Source organism: Syngnathus scovelli, chromosome 19 (assembly GCF_024217435.2).
Source record: "Syngnathus scovelli strain Florida chromosome 19, RoL_Ssco_1.2, whole genome shotgun sequence".
Lineage (NCBI taxonomy): Eukaryota > Metazoa > Chordata > Actinopteri > Syngnathiformes > Syngnathidae > Syngnathus > Syngnathus scovelli.
In genome coordinates, this window is record NC_090865.1 from 696,550 (window position 1) to 714,428 (window position 17,879).

At 46.0% G+C, this 17,879-nt stretch overlaps 1 long non-coding RNA gene across 1 annotated transcript; it reads left to right on the top strand.

The window, feature by feature from the left end:
• The first annotated feature begins 1,101 nt into the window (after positions 1-1,101).
• On the top strand, positions 1,102-3,742 carry LOC125986802 (uncharacterized). The gene is made up of 2 exons (XR_007487780.1): positions 1,102-1,230; positions 2,107-3,742. It is a non-coding gene; the product is annotated as an uncharacterized lncRNA (long non-coding RNA).
• The last annotated feature ends 14,137 nt before the right edge of the window (positions 3,743-17,879 follow it).

Sequence of the window (17,879 nt, forward strand, 5' to 3'; positions counted from 1 at the left end):
CCCCCCCCCCACCCCCCTCACTAACACTCAGCCCAATGTGTTAATAGATCCAATGCCATCTTATTTTCGCACTTCTGCGAGACGACAAGGGGCGGCCAGGCGGGATTGGCAGTCGGCTGCGCTGAAAGAGCAAGAACAAGGGGAGGAGAAGGGGAGTGGGGGGAGGAGAAGGGGAGTGGGCGGGCGATCATGGAGGGATCGCAGCACTCTACCAAGGAGGTCAACAAGCAGGCAGGGGGCACAAGTTCAGCTTTGCTACTACGGAGTGAGGGAGGGCGGGAAGGAGGGAGGGTAAGTGAAAGGACAGATACAATGAATGAATATTTGGAGCAGCTGAGGATGGACGGATGCAAAGAGGTAGCAAATTGTTGCTACCACCAATAACTAAATTGGGATTCCTTCCTATTAGTTTCCTAATCAGAAATGATTTATTGTTTTGCGAGCAAATGCAATATTTTTACACACACACACATATCTAGTATATAATATGAACAAATGTGGACATGGGTTTAGTGTTTCACATCGTCCCTGGACTGTATTCAGAAGTGATATAATACTCATGCTAATTGTTATAAATTAATTCACACTACGTGAACATTCATTTTGACACTTGTTTTTTTTCCATTATTGTTCCATGCATTGCATACACATTAAAATCCAACCCACACACATATGCCCAAATGTGCAAGGGAAAGATGTGAGAGTGAGGGGGATGGATGGATGGATGGATGGACCTCCAGTGAGACCCACAGCTCGTGTCCATAGGTCAGCGTGGGAAGGTACGTGGAGCGCTTTTAGCTTCTTCTTCATCAGACTCTTTAGGCGGGATCTCCTCTTTGACTCTTTTTCCAACTCAGGACCACGGACAGCGATTTAGAGGTGTTGATTCTCTAAAGCTAAAAGTTCATCTACATTTTTCAAAATAGCAGTGGTGTCCTGCATGTTTTCCATGTCTTGATTCAAATAATTGTTATCCAGCTTCTGCAGCCCTTGCTAATTTTCTGACCATTTGAATCAGGTGTGTTGCAAAGGAAGTCAAAAAAGTGGGCAGGGCATACATTTGGGTCGGTAGATCCCAATTTGTCTTCAAGCCACGTGTGTCTCAAACATTTCACTTTTTCAGGCTGCTCGTGGTCTCCCTCTCTGGGTGTCAAAGATGCAAAGTGGCAGCCATGGCGGCTTCCGTCCGGCTCGATGGCCCAACCACGACAACCCATTGGGGTCTTGCGCGTGAGTGTGACCATGATGAGATTGTCAGACCTAACCTGTAAGATTGTGTAGCCATCCTCCTTCATCAACCTCCCAGAGATCCAACAGCGGCAGATTAGGATGCCATCATTAGAATGGCAGAGTGTTAAAACATCCATTAAGCTTTTAATTGAAGAGACGGTAAAATGCAGGGCGGGGGCGGGGGTCGAGTGTGTCATGTCGTGTGTGCTGCTATGACAGAGCTTGTCTTGCAGAGGTGTGAAGACATAAAGAATTACCAAAGGTCACGGGCGGCCAGAGGCCAGCCAGCCTCAGCGGCGCACTGTCAATCCACCCTGCTCTTTTAGCGGATGGCGCTCAATGAAAGTAAACTCACTCATGCTTTGCTTGACACCTATCTACTATTTCCGCCACATTCTTTTGCTCACATCATGCATGCGTTCATACGAGTCCGTGTGCACTGATGCCTCAACAATCCACCATTGTTCAGTTGTTACTGACCCTAACAGGTGGATGTGTCCTACTACTATAAAATTGTGACCAATAAATTGTGAAGTGGAAACCAAGTCAAAAATCTTCTTGACAACGATATGTTCTATACAACCCCGCTAATCTAAAAAAGCTATTCTGGTTATTATTGCATTTGTGGAATGTGAATGAATGAAGCCGTCAAATCCAACTCAGGTGGCCGTTTTGAAAATGACATCACAGTTGCGCAAGTTATCAAGCAATCACGGCTCACTCGTTTTTAAATGGTGAGATGGCTCCAAATTGAGGGCCCAGCTCGCAATTTCTGTTCCCGACCGTATTGATTCTGCTTGATGGGATTAGAATGGGAACACGCTATGAATGTGCCCTTGATGATTTTTTTTTTTTTTTTTTTGTCTCCCTTCCCAGATCCTGAAGTGACGGTGTTTGTCCTGGTCAGCAGGGACTCTGTGTCCACAATCAGTGAGGTCAAGCACCCCACAGCAGGACCTGGGCAGCGGGAGGAGTCAGAGGGGGTTACCGGTACTTCTTTTGCTTGTTGTCAAATTCATGCCAAGGCCTTTGGTGCCAAGCCGGTCGGTCCCTTTAGGCAGGCTCTCGCCATCCATCCGTGGGCCGACCGGCCGGCCGGCCGCATACGCCATCCACCGGCATAAGCTTCCTTATGGCGCTGCATATGATTAACTGGAGCAGTGGGCAGCTTGTCTGGTCCTGGGCACGGGTCCACGGGCGGGGGCAAGGACAAGAGGGACAATGTCAGTGTGGAGGCAGACCCAGCCCTCAATTGTGCTGACTTTGCGCAAAAATGTTACCTTATTGCATCAGACGGATGGATCCCTCTGCCATCAGTGTCTCACACTTGGAGGTTTATGTGTAAAAATTCTTCAGATGCTACCAAGTCATGTTTTTACAAGTAGCGCAGGTGTCAGTGAGTCAGAATAATTTACGTGGAATAACGCTTGCCACGTTTGCTGTTTTATCAGCCCTAAATCAATGCGTTATAGCTTTTGAATTCAATGCGGGCGGCTTTTTTGAATTTGAACTGATTATTAAGAACAAATATTTGACTTCCATCCTCTATACACCGTATAGTTGACAAACATTTTCTAAATCAAAACAAATAAGGGATAGACTTTTCAAATGCTGTGGTGTTTGTGAGTCACATGTAAAAGAAAAACAACTGCTGTGTTAGAAAAGAGAGAGCTAAACAGCACATTGGCGCGTTTTAAAACAGCAGTCCAAAAATCTGCCGTTAAACACCATCAAGTCGTTTTCCTTCACACCTCGCTGTTCTCGAGTGTGACTTCCGTCTGTTGCTTCTTTTCCTCACCATCGCGTTTCTCTCCCTTCCCTCTCCTTCCCAACTTCTTTCAGTCATTTTTTCCCCCCCTTTTACTTGCAAATCCGGCAAAACACCTTCTTGCAGGTAATTTAAAGTTACTTCAATTAATTAACAACAAAAAAAGTGTTAGTGGGATAAAACGAATGTGCCTAAAACTACTTTGGAATACGCATAATGGAATCATTTTAATTAATAGTGCGTAATTAACATCCCTGCTTTGGAATTGTATAATTTTGAAAATCAGTGTAAATGGGACCTCAGACAGTGTTGAGGCGAAATAGTCGATCACAAAACACAGCCAAGCGTGATATTATGTCTTTCATATGCATATCTTCTATATGTCTAGTGAAATGTAAGCTCAGCAAAAATATCGACTCCACAAATGACTTTTTTCTCGTTTTGCCCGTGGTGACTTGATTTAAAATGTAATACCGTCCCGGCCGGCCGGCCTGCTGGCTGTTTAGTAAATCAAACAAGGCAGAGTGAGCGTCGTGGCTACGTATCTTTGAGTTTCTATGAATAACACAAAGACTAGATGGAAGCGTGCGTTCAATTTTCCAAAGCTTGCATTCGCATTTAACAATAGACTCCTATTTACATGATATCCCATTTGGAGGAATTGAAGTGAAACAAAATATGGTTCTGCATAAGACGTGATTTGGCATAAACTGTGATCAAAATATAACGGCACCTTAAAGACAATACCCGCCCCCGTCTTGTCTTGTCTGCAAAGCCCTGTAGCAGCGCATCCTTCTCCCCATCTCCTCCACCTCCCTCCCTCCCTCCCTAAGGGCGATGTGGCATTTCTCCCCTCGGCCGGCCGGTCGGTCGGTCGGTCGGGCCTGCGCTGTCACTCTGGATGGCTCCTAGCGCGCTGTGCCCCGCTGTGATTGAGCATTACGAGGTGTTTCACGCCTCCATGAATTAGGCGAGACGGCAGGGAGGGCCTTGGGTAAATGATACGTATGGATTGCAAGGGCAAGAGAGTTCACGCTGGGGTCAGGTCAGCAAAGTGTGCCGCTGGCTCGCTGGCTCTGACAAGTCACGCAAACGGGCAAGCGTGCGCATCAAGCCACCTGTTTTCAATAAACACGCCAGTGTGTTTGTTTATGTACGTTGCGCTTAAGAATAGAGCTTATTTTATCATTAGCGGAGCACACGATAAATAAGTCCTGGTTGGAGCATCCCCACGTGTGAAGCGCTATAAAGCGCAGAGCTGCATGTAATTAATGTAGTGTGACGAGAGGCTTCTGCCCGGTGACAGAAAGAGACCACCTACTGGCTTTTAATACGCCTTGTCAATGTGGCCACAGGACGCTCAATACGGCCGGCTATGTCTCAACTCGGGGGGCTGAGTGGGTGAAAGTCATGCAGAGAGACAGGCACAAGCAATTTTTCTGGAAAATACACAAAGGGCTTTTAAGGTTATTATACTTCATAAGAATTAATCAAATGAACCGCTTTTGTTTTTTTGCAAAGATTAGACACTGAAACTCCATCTGATGTTTATAAAACTAACTAAAAATGACTTTTTTTTTTACCATCTTTCTGTTAATATACTTGAACTTAAAAATATTTTCCAGAGGGGAAATAAAAATAAAATTTCTAATGAATTTTCCTTTTTTTCCCCATCATGTGTTTGCACAAAACAAAATCATCTGGAGCTGGATATACTTTTGAATTAGACCATTTATCCGTATCTGCCTGACCAACTTCTGGCACTCTTCCAGCCCTGGACGATAATAATGCACATGGCCCGGAAAGAAATGGTGTCGTATTTTTTGACTTATTTGTTTTGGATGTTTTTTGGAGCGGCGGGCCTACATGCTGTTGCCGTACGTGCAGATGGCGCAGCTTCAATTGCACCCAGCCACTGCTGGTTCCAAGCCCGGATAAAAAAATGGAGGAGTTGTGGCAGCAAGGGCATCCGGTAGCCTAAAACCTTGAGCCAAATAAATCACGCGAGTGACTCTCTGATGGTCCAAGATGAACACGTCTACGTGTAGCGTGCTTTCCTATCGACATGCTTTTCATCGTCTCTTCCTTTTGTTTCGATGTGGGAGCGTATTTCTGACATCGGTATTTCAGCCTGAGTAAGCAAACACGTGTGCTCTACCGCTTCACCTGCCCCACAAAAGAGCATGGGAGACCGAGGAGGTTAACGTCTCGCAAGCACTTTGTACAGCTGTAGGGAGATGTGATTCTCTTCTGTTGTGGGCCAAGCGCTGCAGATCAATACCAGCATCCGGGAGCTGCCTTGTCCCAGTCCCTGGAGTGTCTGCTGGAAAGGAAGAGAAGCGAGTGAGCAAATTCCTGACATTTTTCGGCCGTCACTCAATTCTTTCAACTTTCAATTCCATTTGTTTCTGGTTGTCATCTGTTCCTGGTAGCTTTCAACCCCGGGGCTGGACAAGCTGGCCGCGTGGCTGCATCTGCCAGCACATCTTTAGCGGCTTGGCAGTTAGGTAAGTCCGTCACGGGTTGTAATCAAACCTGCCTGGAAACGGAGGAGGAGGGCCTGGCTGAAGTGGGAGGGAGGGAGGGAGGGAGGGGGGAGGGCCTTCGCTTCTGCCTGATTAATCATAATGTAATTTTAATTAAAAAAGCACAGTGTCAAAGGGTTTAGCTGCCTGAGAAGTGAGCCCAGATTGCCACGCAGCGGCATCCCCTTCAGTGCGCAGGCAGGAAATGCGTCCTGACAAATCCAGGCGCCTGGGCCAAGAAAACACAGGCCGCCATTACCGGGATATTGTCATCGGGGGTGTGGGTGGGAGACAGGCTGAAAAGGGGACAAGGAAAGGAGCAAGTGCAAGGGATGCTTTTGGAAAAGGTTGGGGGTCACACTGTCATGATAATTGGCGCTTGGTGCAAACGCAAGTGTCACACAAAACGGCAAAAGACGAGGAAATGTAAGGTGTGAGAGATCACGTTTCGTCAAGGGTGGATATTGTAAGCGCTTGTGAGTGATGCTGCAGGCTCGGGGGTCAGGCAAGAATGCGTAAGTTTGTTTCCAGCTCACACGCGAGCGGCTCCGTGTCACGCTATTTTTACGCCACCCGAATGGAGGTTAGAGCGTACCGCTGTGTCGGCTCCGGGGCCGAGACGGGGCTGAGACGGTAGCTGCTTGAGACAGGCCGGGCCAGGCCAGAAGGAGCCACGACAGCCGGGGGAGGCCGGAGGGCTGCGGCCAGCTTCCCAAGACACGTGGCCTGTCCACATGCTTGCCATGAGGAGAAACCAAACACAGTGCTGACAAGCCAGGTCATACCCTGGCGACAAAGTCTTACTCGCAGATGTGGAAAAAGTGGATATCCCTTTCCCAAAGTCGTTACATTCACTTAAGCGTCTTTTGATGTGCGCCAAAAAGATACAGTTCGTGTTCACACAATCACGCCCAAGTGGGAAATATGTAAAGCTTGCTGGAGGGTGACACTTTGGCTCATGCGAGACAACAAAGGAGACCCCCAGAGAGGAAAAGGGGCTAAAAGCTCACTTGGATTTTGGATGGGCGCTGGGCCATGGGCCAGGGTTGGCTGACCTTTTGGGGGGTGGGGGATGGAGGACAGTGAGGGGGGAGGGAGGGAGGGATTCGCCAGCATCCGGGTGGGGTTGGGGTGTCCGGCGCTCAGGAGGATTGGGAGGTGAGAGACCGTGAAGGGCCATCCCTAACAAGCGTTTGATTTCTCCCTCCAGGTGTGCTGTGCTGTGCTGTGCTGTGCTGTGCTGTGCTGTGCCCCCAGATCAACCAAGGCACCGGCGGTCGTGTCCTCTCGAGTGAGTCATCTCCTCCTTCAACATTCCTTAATCTTTTTGACACCTGACACACTTTTGATTACATTTTATCTTTAATTTTCGTAGTCAATTGCAGTTTCAAAGCATTTGCCGCTACCAAATTTCAAATAGATTCAAAGCCATTGTGCCATTTTCATATTATGTGCTCGCATTTAATTGTGGATTTTTTTAGCCACGGCTCAGCGGCAGAAATGCAGTTAAAATTCAAAGCAAATTGAAGTCGTAACGAGATGCTAAGTGCCCCGTTTCCCATATGCCAGAGTAAATGTTGGTTTTGTCAGATCAACTCCATTGAGTGCTATTAATAAGTGAGAGCTCACAAGTGTTGGAGAATAATGAGGCCTTTGTATGATCTGATGTGGCCCATATTGCCTCACCGTCACGCACACACTGAGACACTAACGAGGATTTAAAGGACCCCCTGTGACACGCGAGGGCAAAGATAAAAAGCCCTCCACCTTCCGCAGTCAAGCGACAGATGACCATTTAAACAAGCCTTATTAGGCAGGTAGTTAACAAGGCCACATCAATGAAATTTGCATGGCAAAAGCCATTGACAAGCTCCACCGGGAGACGTGCCCAAATTCAAATTGTGCAGCCATTATATCATCGGGATGGCACACAAAGAAAAAAACCCAGAACACGCTGCAAGCAATGATGGAAAACGACATAAGCTCAAGAAACAAAGAGAGAAACACTTGCTCCGTGCTTGATTCTTGATTTCAGCTTGAGCGAACCACCCACTGGCTGCCTTAACCGCTCTCGAACGAACCCATCTGTTGGTTCATTATTGCATCTCCAGCAAGCCCAGGAAGGGCAAGATCAATTGGAGTCAAGCCGTTGAATGTTATGTCACTTAGGCCAGAAAACTCCAAACAAATCTAGCAAAGATTCATTGATTGCTATAGCTTATGTACTTTTTGGGGCGAATTAGGATATAGGTTGATCATTATGTAACTTCAAAAAAAAATAATTGCGCGATGTCCGCCGTTCCTGAATTTGCGTTGGATTGTCCGCTCAAACGAGTGCGTTTGTTCTCATTGGCACGATCAGTAGGGAAGAGCTGGTGAGGCTTTAGCTTTGCCACGCATTTTGCTGCCAGGTCCCTGAGAGATCCCACTGTTGGTTTATATTGAACTTTGTAGGCCGCTGACTCTGCCAGGCTCCCCTGCCTACCGCTGTAATATGCGAGCTGCCGGGGACCTAGCGACAGCGACGCTGACACATTCACTTCTGTGTTTGGAGAGGAGGTTTTCTTCATACATTTGTGTGTGTGTTTTTTGCACAATTTATTCTGGTAACGTGTGTATGCAACATGCACACTATCCGTTTGTGCTGCTGGCAATTCTCCACTGTGTCCTTTCCAGCTCACCCAGCCTCTGTCATAAACAGCCATAGTCTGTGGCAGGTGTTGCACTGCCGTGCGCAGCTCTGCCTTTCCCAAAGTGACACACAAACAGTCGGAGAAATGCGCACGCACACCAACGCGCGCATCCATGTCTGAAAGACACTAGTGGGAATCCCCACAGGTGAGTCGACACCTTCTTATTAAAATTCACAGACGCAGACAACATGACAGCTGTTTAAGCCATCTCACAAAGCATCAAATCCTTAACTTTCCATTTAGGCCTGAAATGACATTTAAATAGCCCCAAAGGTGCAATATGTGATATTAGGTTTGTTTTCTCGTTTGATGCTCAAGTCCGTCAGTTAACTGGCTTTGTCAAAGTGGTGTGCCTCAGTCAAGCTGGTCCAAGCTGCATTTGGTCACCCTGCTCCACTCTCTCCTGACAATTGTGACTTTTCCATGCAATACTAACAAAAGTGACTTCTAGAAAAATGTGCTCACTGCATAATATTTCAACATCTTGAGACCAAATGAGGGCACGGTTAAGAAGTAAAAATCTCAGCCCCTCAAACACAGACCGGACAGCTAATCTTGACAAAGCAGTGTGTTTATACCTTGTCCCTAAAAAGCAATTCATCTGTGACCCTATAGTGCTATTCTCTGTCCACGGCTGACAAGACAGCACTAAATGTTCAAGTGGAGGTAAGTGCTGGCAAATCCTCTGGCGATACAAGCGTGGTTTCAGGCTCGTGCTCAGTGCAGCGCTTTTCCTCTGAGGACATGAGAAGGTAGGGAGTGGCACAGACAAGGAGCACGACTTGGGGTGGAGAGGTCAGGCAGCGTGTGGCTGGGGAGTGTGGGGAATTATGAAGATGCGAGGCCCTCTGTGGGAAGATGTCGGCCGCTTGCTTCACTGAACCTTGGCAATCGCTGCAAAAGCAGTGGCAAACGCACAGCGAGGTCGACAAACCAAATCCCCCGATACCTACCAGACAATGAGACCTTTGATATTTAATGACAGGAAACCAAACTGATGATTTATATACTATTATTATTCATGTTCGACGATACGTAAAGTGGCTCCGATTAACTGTCAGCTGTTCTATTCATCTTTTCTTGCCATTTTTGCTGTCACCTCTTGCAACCCAAGTGAAAAAAGAATCACAGCATCCGAGCGGATCTGTGCAATGTAACCCTTGATGTTGTGATACGTATATGGGCGTGTTTTGAAAGTTAACCTCATCTTGGAAGCCATGAAGCAAGGCTCTGCCAGAGGCTCAGCTCTCTGAGCGCTGGTGCATGTGACGGGGCAAAGAGACAGCAAATGTGTGGTGTGAGATGACACGTCCCCCCACTCATCAGTAAGGGATGAATGTGTGTCATGGCGGTTAGGGAACACGACAAAATCCATGACCGCGTTGCCCTTTCTATTACCACCCAAAAAATGTGCATGCTTGCATTGTCAGTCAACTTTTTGAATTGGGCCGCGCAGCCTTCATCCTTGCTAGAAACAGATTCTTCCACACCTCTCTCTCCTTGTTCTGGCTGAAGGCTTCTCACAGGTACGATATCTTGCCCTCGGTTCAGGAGCTGAAAATGAGAATCTTCAAATCAGGAGTCAGGGAGTCGTGTCGGAGCCTGACCCTGTATTCTCACCTCCTATCCAGCCGGACCTGTGAATGATGGCGCTGTTCTATGTCTCAACTAGGCTTTTCCATTATTCTTTCGTCTCTTCTATCTATTGCACCTTTATTTGTCGGCGCTATACAATGCATTTTCTTCCCTTTATACTGTTGAGTCTGTGCCGTGTTCTTCCCGGAGTTACTGTTTACACTCAAATCAAATTGTGAAAGGGCGTTGAAGGCAAAGGCAGCTATAGATATTATTGATATTGTAATGGGGTCATGGAAAACAATCGTCATGGTTGCTTAAAAATGGAAACTATTGCATCCCTGTTTGACCTGGAGGTGGCTGTTGGGGAAATGGGCAAACAGGTGACAGGTGGAACAGACCCAGAGTTTGGGAGCATCTGGTGGTCCGAGGAGGTAACAGCAGGGAACAGAAGCAGAGAAGAGCTGCTAAGAAAATAGATGGGGTGTGGTTGTGGCGGCAGCGGCGGCAGCAGCAGCGGCAGCGTGGGGTCAACGAGACGCTGCCTCTGCCTGTTTTAACAAGTAGAGGAGAAGAATGGAGGTGGTAAGGCTGAGTACAGAATGAGTGGACCCTGCTGGTGCGCTGTGATCCACCGACTGATTGTGTGGTACTGCCTCAGGCCAAACGTGGCACCTTTGACAGTGTCAGGGTGCCACTATAGTGATAGCAAAAGATGGACGCTTCTGCTACAATGCACACCAAATGCTGCTGGCTGGGTGGGTGGCTGGGAGGCTGACTACATTCACGCTGAACTGAATCTATTGATTAGGATGGAACAAAATGATGAGTCCAAATCGAGCCGTGGAATCATGTCTTGCTTTTATTCTTTTGAGGTGGGGTGTATATTAAAAATGGAATTTCATTGAATGAATTTGTTTGTGCTCAGGTCGAAATGAAGCGACCATAAGATGAGGATTAAAATAAAAGTGGCCAGCTTCTCTCATCTTCTCTGCTGCCATTTTGGGGAGACATGAAATCGCTTTCGGTGGCAAATAAAGGCGGCATTGTGCGGTGGCCTGCTGGTAATTACGCTGCACGGGCCTTGAGTGAAGGAAGCTGTTTAGCAATATGGCCCTGGCCTGGGCCTCCGCCGCTGATCTCATTTGGCTGCATTAATTAGCTTGCTCTGAGCTTCGGAGCGAGCGGGGTGTTAACGCAACAGCACACTGCTTGGCGGCCCGCTCGCTTAGTCGGTCGGAGATGACTATAGCTCGGCAGTCTGTTCAGTCCTGTAGAAAATCTAGCGCCCTCCTGAACTTCCTTACACCTTTTCTTCCCCCCTCCTCCATCCTATCAGGCCGAGACAGCTGTGGCTACTCAGAGGGCACGACTGCTCCCTATTCACTGCACTGTTTACCACGGCAGACCCAAAACGCTGTCCCCCCCCCCCCCCCCCCCCCCCCCCCCCCCCCCCCCCCGAGGCATTTGCTTTGGGTTTTAAATTCGTTTTGTTCTTGCAGTGATCTTGGAACCTCGAAAGAGCGACGAACCGCAGTTTATTTAAAAAACAAAACAAAACCCTAAACCTATTATTTACCTTTCTGTAAAGCTTGGGGAAGAAAATATATATTACAATTGATTGTGTGCACAATAATGCTTCTAAAACGTTTTCAATTTAAAAAAAAAAAACCTATGCTCAACAAATTACAAAAAAAAATATGTAATATTGATTTTATTGTTACGTGTACATTTTTAAAAAAAATCCTACTATACAGAGATAGGGACAGTGCGAGTGTCATACAAATTTTTTTTCAACTCGACTACTATTAATTTGGATTTACAAAGATACTGGCATATGCTGAAGGTGAGCCACGCATGTCAGATAGGTCAGGCAGCAGTCGGTCATTTCCATAAGGTGCCTGCCGATGGAGCAGGTGATAGATATGAGGGTGCTGGCATGAGCGGCGCAGAGGTAGTGGGGCAGATGGACCTGTCTTGCACTGACCACGTAGCTCAGTACCCCGCCGGGGCCCCGGGTGGGGGCCTGAGCACGCTCCCAAAAAGAAGGGCGTCCCACCGAGAGCCTGGCATTAAGCCTTGCCCAGTCTTGGCCGGCACCCATTTCCACAGCCCTTGCCCCGTCCCGTCCCGCCCCGCCCCGCCCCGCCCCGCCTCACTCACTCACCCACCCCACCCAGTCTTCTCCATACTGCCCTGCCCTGCCTAAACGCTGACCAAGCCCTCAGGGCTCGGGCCTGCCTCCTGGGCTAACAATGGCCCAGACAACAAGCTGCTCCCGGCCAAATGGGGATGCCAAGGATGAAGTCTGCTAGCTAGTGTAGGAAATGCACAAATGTAGTTGAGTATTACAAAAAGAGATTTTGATACGTATATCAGGGGAATCATTGGTATCAACTTTTTCCAAACATATTGGCGTGTGTGAAAAGGCGTTGTTGGTTTTTTTCTTAATTCCAAATGGGAAATCTGTTGGTGCAGATGTAATTCATCTTTTTTGTCTGCTACTTTGGAGGTCCAGTCATGTTCGGTTATGTGGCAAACGCACACAGTTGGAGCTGTGAATTTTCTTTGCAAGGTGATATTTCCTGGCTATGTGCAAATAAAGCACACACATAAATGCTGTCACAAAAACTGAGAAGCAGTCTTTCACTCTCCATTTTATTCTGTTCATATTTGATATTCAGTTGGAAGATGGGAATTATTATTTTTTTGTAGCTAAATAAGATAATTGATATAGATAATATTCAAATAATTTTGCTATTATTTTGTGGGGCGGCTTGAGAATAAAATCTCACTACCCGATACTTTTTGTAACCGTTCTTTAAGGTGTGATCATTCTAATTTGAAATGATATACATTTCAAACAATAATTCCCCAGCAGAAAGTCAATTTGCACTACCCTGGATTGCATGTTGTATATCGACCTGTAGTTTCCTGTCTGCCACTGCGTGAAGCGCCGTCAGATCGGGGAGGAGGTTAGCGGGGGGTTGCTGAGCCCTAGATTGGCGATAATTGGTTGAAGGGCAATACACACCAATAAAAGGGCTCGAGAAAATCCTGTCAAGACTCAACCACTTCTATTTCCATACCAATTAAACCTTGTTGATGCTGGCGTGATAGAAAAATATGGAGGTGCAAAAAGATTTGAAATAGCCAAACACGTCAAAGCCACGTGGCTTTTGTTTCCCAACTGCAGGATTCCATACAGTGTATGATTTACTTCTTAACCTTGGGATTGGATCTAAGAAAACAAAACAAAACAAAACAAAACAAAACAAAACAGGATCCTCGGTAGGAGGAAAAGATGGGTTTGGGTCTCTGGAGACTTTCTTCCACCGATGTCACAATTCGATGGCGTAATCCGCAAGAAGGAATCAGCCTCATATCAAAGTAAGATGGCGGGCTCTACTGATTCCACTTGACTGGTGGGGGGGGGGGGGGGGGGGTATGATTTCATATTTAAATGGGAGAGCATGCAATAGCCCGCTTCCATTTCAGTTCAGATGGAATTGGCTCTATATATCGCAGTGCGTTGTCGCATCATCGGACATATATGGACCTGCCCGTTATAATAACGTGGGGGTGAGGATCTCTCACAACCTTCGAATTCAAACATCACCCGTTGCATCTCAAGTCATCTCGTTTGAGTGCACTCGATTACGTTAGCATATAGTACGTATTTTCCGACATGACCCTTTCTGAAGTCTAGCGGCCTTCAGAGGCCAGCGCCGATTAGAACGAGACCAGCGACCGAGGAGCGTGGCCCCTCTCCCTCGTTGTCCAAGCCGTAGTCCTCTCGCAAGTCGCTGTTTACATTTCCCTTGGAGTGTTTCCCCCCACGGCGCTCCATCCAATTCTCCTCAACAAGGGAACATGAGGAGCGAGATAAAATGGGAGAGGGATCATGAATGGAAGGGGACAAATTGACATGTGGCGTTTTGTGAGAGGAGTGGCCAACCTCTCGACCGCCGATTACCATTCGCTAATGAGCACTCTGCTTTTTATGCGCCTCTCTGTTTTTCTCCCGTGCTTGTCGTTCTTTCTCCTGCGGAGCTTTGTGTAAGGCCCGCGGAGGCCGGCGGAGGGAGCGAGCCGAGGTGCACTGTTAATGGGGAGACGCACACATCAGTAATTAAAGCAGCAGGGGGCCTTGGACGACGTATAGCAACTCATTCCAAAGCCTGCTTTCCCTTAAATGCAATCTTGTCTGTCGCATTGATGATTGTGCTGGAGGCCAGTTTTGCCCCTGGCACTTTTGTCACTCTCTAATGATGCCTTTCGGGCCCGTGTCCTTCTTTCTTTCCTTCCTTCCTTCCAGCAGCACGGCAAGTTGGGGCCAATCGTTGCGGCAACGCCAAATGCTGTACATCTGAAAAGCTTTGGATTTGGCCGACCAATTGATAGAATGACACACACACACACACACACACGCACGTGCGCCACACTAGTCTTTTATTTAAATGAGCACAAATCCTAAAACGGGCATTTTATGTTCTGCGTAAAAACTGGATTGAAGCGACCCCCGGCCATTTTCAAGCGTAATTCAAGAAATATTTCAATCAGTTATTTAATTGAAGTGCAGGATCATGGTTAGTTCCTCGTTGTGATTTCAACCTGCACTATATTGTGTGTGTGTGTGTGTATGTATGTATTTATTTTCTACAGTGTCCAATAGTGAGATAATGCATCAATCTGCAGGGGAATTTCAAAGTGTGAAAGTCGGATTCAGTGCTTTCCATCATTTGATGGATGTTTTAATGGAAAAAAAAAACCAACAAACAATTCAAACAATAGCTCGGCCATGCAAATACAAAATAAGCAGCAACACCTTCTGCGCACGCCGTGGGAAGTCCCATCGGAATGACAAACGGTGTGTGGCATACATATATTGTGTAATTAAAATAACCCAAGCGGTATTCTCTCTTTCTTTCCCTGTGCCATGTTTGGTCTCCTTCCTGCCCTGATTACCCCCCCCCCCCCACACACACTTTGGACCCCCCTTCCCGTTATCTCTCGGACCCCCTTGAGTATGGCGTTTTACATTTCTGTTTGTAAAACTGTCAACACATCCACTGGCTGTACTAACGTGTGATTTAGCGCCAGCAGAGAGGAGGGATGAAGCGTGAGAGGGAGAGAGGTAACTGCATGAGATCTTGCACTTTCTCAAAGCCGAAGATTTTTTTCGACTGTTACCCCCCACCGACCCTGCCCAGCATTCTTTACTTTTTGAAGATGAGCACATTTGTTGCCTTTTTGTGATCACTTGATGTGATCATATCTTGAAGTTTACATGGGGATGCCCATCAGATCTTTCAAAACCAGATACTAATGTTTCTTTTTGATTGACATATTGTTTTGGTCTTTAGAGAAAAGCTGCTGGTCAAAAAGAAAATCAATCTTAGGCTCAAGTATTTTTTTGATGACTTTGCTAGCGCAGCACGAGCGGAGGAACATCCTCAAAATTAATTGGATTAATGTGTGGAGCTGAATTGGGTGTGAAATTTACACCTGCCATGCTTCTTTCAAATTAGACATCTCCTGTCACTGCTAATAAGTACCTGGGGGAAGGAACGGGCCGTACTTCTGATCCTGAAAATAGAAGAGAACTTAAAAAGTCTTACGTAAAGACTTTACTTTTGCTCTGGAATTTAAGGTGACATCACCGTAGGATAAAAACAAACAAACAGAAAAGCTTGTTTCCCCAATTATGATTTTTTTTTTTTTTAACCTTCAATGAACAGGCTATGCAAAATCCGCCAACCTTCCACTCTGGGAGGAGAAATTCCACATTATTAGATCAGACTGTAACAAGCCCTTGCATCATTTTTTTTTTGACTTTGTTTAGCTTTCATTTGCACCTCTTTTTTGCAGCTGTGAGAAGGGAATTTAGTGTCGATCCCTTCCGAGACATTAGCTCATTTGAACAGGCAGGCAGGCCAATAATGTCTCCGTTGGAAGCTTTTGCGCTAAAGCAACGGCGGCTCCCTTGTCAATAACAAGCTAGTCACTTCATTATAGCTTCGCACGTTGTACTTATATCTCTTGGCCCCATCGGAGAATGACCCAGTCACATGTTACTGTATGTTAATCAGGAGTGCACCGTTGTGTCAAAAATGTAATTTTCTGAGATCTTATTGTTTGATTTGGTCACATTTCATGTGCTTTGGGATGTCTTTTTTTTTTTTTTTTACTTAAAGATGAGGGAATGAAAGTATAACTCTTTATGTTATTGCAGCCTTGCTGGTCTATGCTGAGCTATAAGGGGGTCATTTGTCATGCCAATATATTCCAAATAAGTTTTACATTTTTTGGTTCCTACTCAGATTAAATGGAAAAAGAAAATCCTATAAAGAGATGGCACAACACTTGAAGACATAAATGTGTGAAAGCATAGACACGTCTGCATGAGCATGATGGCTAAGTGCCGATTATAGTTGCACCAAATGTTGAATAAGGACTTTCAAAAAACACATTCAGGAGAAGCTGCGAGAAATTCGCTCACACCAGCAAAGGCAGACGCCGACCGCAGCCAAGAAAAAAAACAAGCTGAGCAGAAAAACCACGAGTGAGCAGTAGCAGAAGAGGAAGCCGACTTGCCTTCCAAACACCAAACAGAGGCAAAATGAAATGTTTAGATCAGAAGAACAATTAATAAAAACTATGTTCAACTATATTCTAAATTGCGCAATCGGTAAACAAAACCAACCAAAACAAAGGAGGTCCTCGAACACAATAAGCAGACATCAAAAGAGGCCTCAAGACCTTTCTTCTGCATTGCATGACGCTTGATTAAAAGCGCTCGTAACCCTGTTAGGCTGGAATCGACTCGCTACGGGTAATTGCGAAAACACTTTGTAATCAACGTACAGCAACAGCGGAGACCTTGCTAGAATGCATTCACTCCAAATAAAGCGCTCTCTTTAGAAACAGGCGCAGCAAAACATCTAAGACCCCGATGAGACTCCTCACACTCTCCAATGGCGAAACCTGCCTGTGAATGTCTCCTGACAGCTCCTTAGCCCTCGCTAGAAAGAAGCACTTCCTAATTATTCAACCCAGCTTGGAAGAAACATCAACACACACACACACACACACACAAAGCAAAGTAACAATTGGGTTCGGCGGTTTGAGCTGCAGTTGTTGTGATCTTGATCATATTCCGTAAATAAATAAATTGGTGAAAATCATTTTAAATTCATGGAGGATGGAAAAAAAAAAGTCTTGTGCCATTTGCAGCAGGCACATATGGCGGCTTCAGGCACTCACACCAATGCGCGCATTTGTACGCAATTAATTGACAAACACTTGACATGTGGTCGAGCAGCAGGTGCGATGCTTTTGTCTTTCTACTTTTAGCAAAGGAACAACACTCATATTATTGCTCGGAAGCAATGGCTGAATAATTCTCGTTTGTTCTTTTATTTGAGATGAATTACATTTGTCTAATTCAGACAGGATTCACGATTCACGAGCAAAAAAACCCAAAACATTGCTTTGTTCTAAAACTGAACCAAAGGTCAAAAAATGTAGAGATCAAGCTCGATCCTCCGAGAAGCACGACGCGATTCAACAATTGTACAAAATGTAAAAACGCCAATGTGACATTGATTCTATTTTCACTTTTATGGTCTGACAGCGACGAGAGACTCTTGTGAGAGCGGCTGAAGAAGCTCTTTCAATTGGCCTTTCCCGCCTGCTCTTAACACCTACAAATTTGGATGGGGGGGAAAAAAATGAAAAAATAAAAAGTAAACACGAGCGATTCACTTACATCTTGCATCAGTTTGTAAAAGCTTTGACGTCTTGACACTGGATTTTAGTCAAACATCATTCCCAGGAGTGTGTCAGGCAACAATTTGAGCATTTTTTTTTAGACTAACCGTTTAAACAATCTTGCACCTCATACTCATAAATGATTGAATTTATTGAGTGATTAATGATTTTTTTCATGAAAAAAAAAACAACAACGTTATGTTCTTAAAGGCTCATGTTTGTCACGCTTTTGATGCAAAGTCTCAAAGTGCCTCCTAGTGGATGGTCTCTATTGCAGCATCCTGACTTCATTTGACCTGCTAAGAAGGTCTCAGG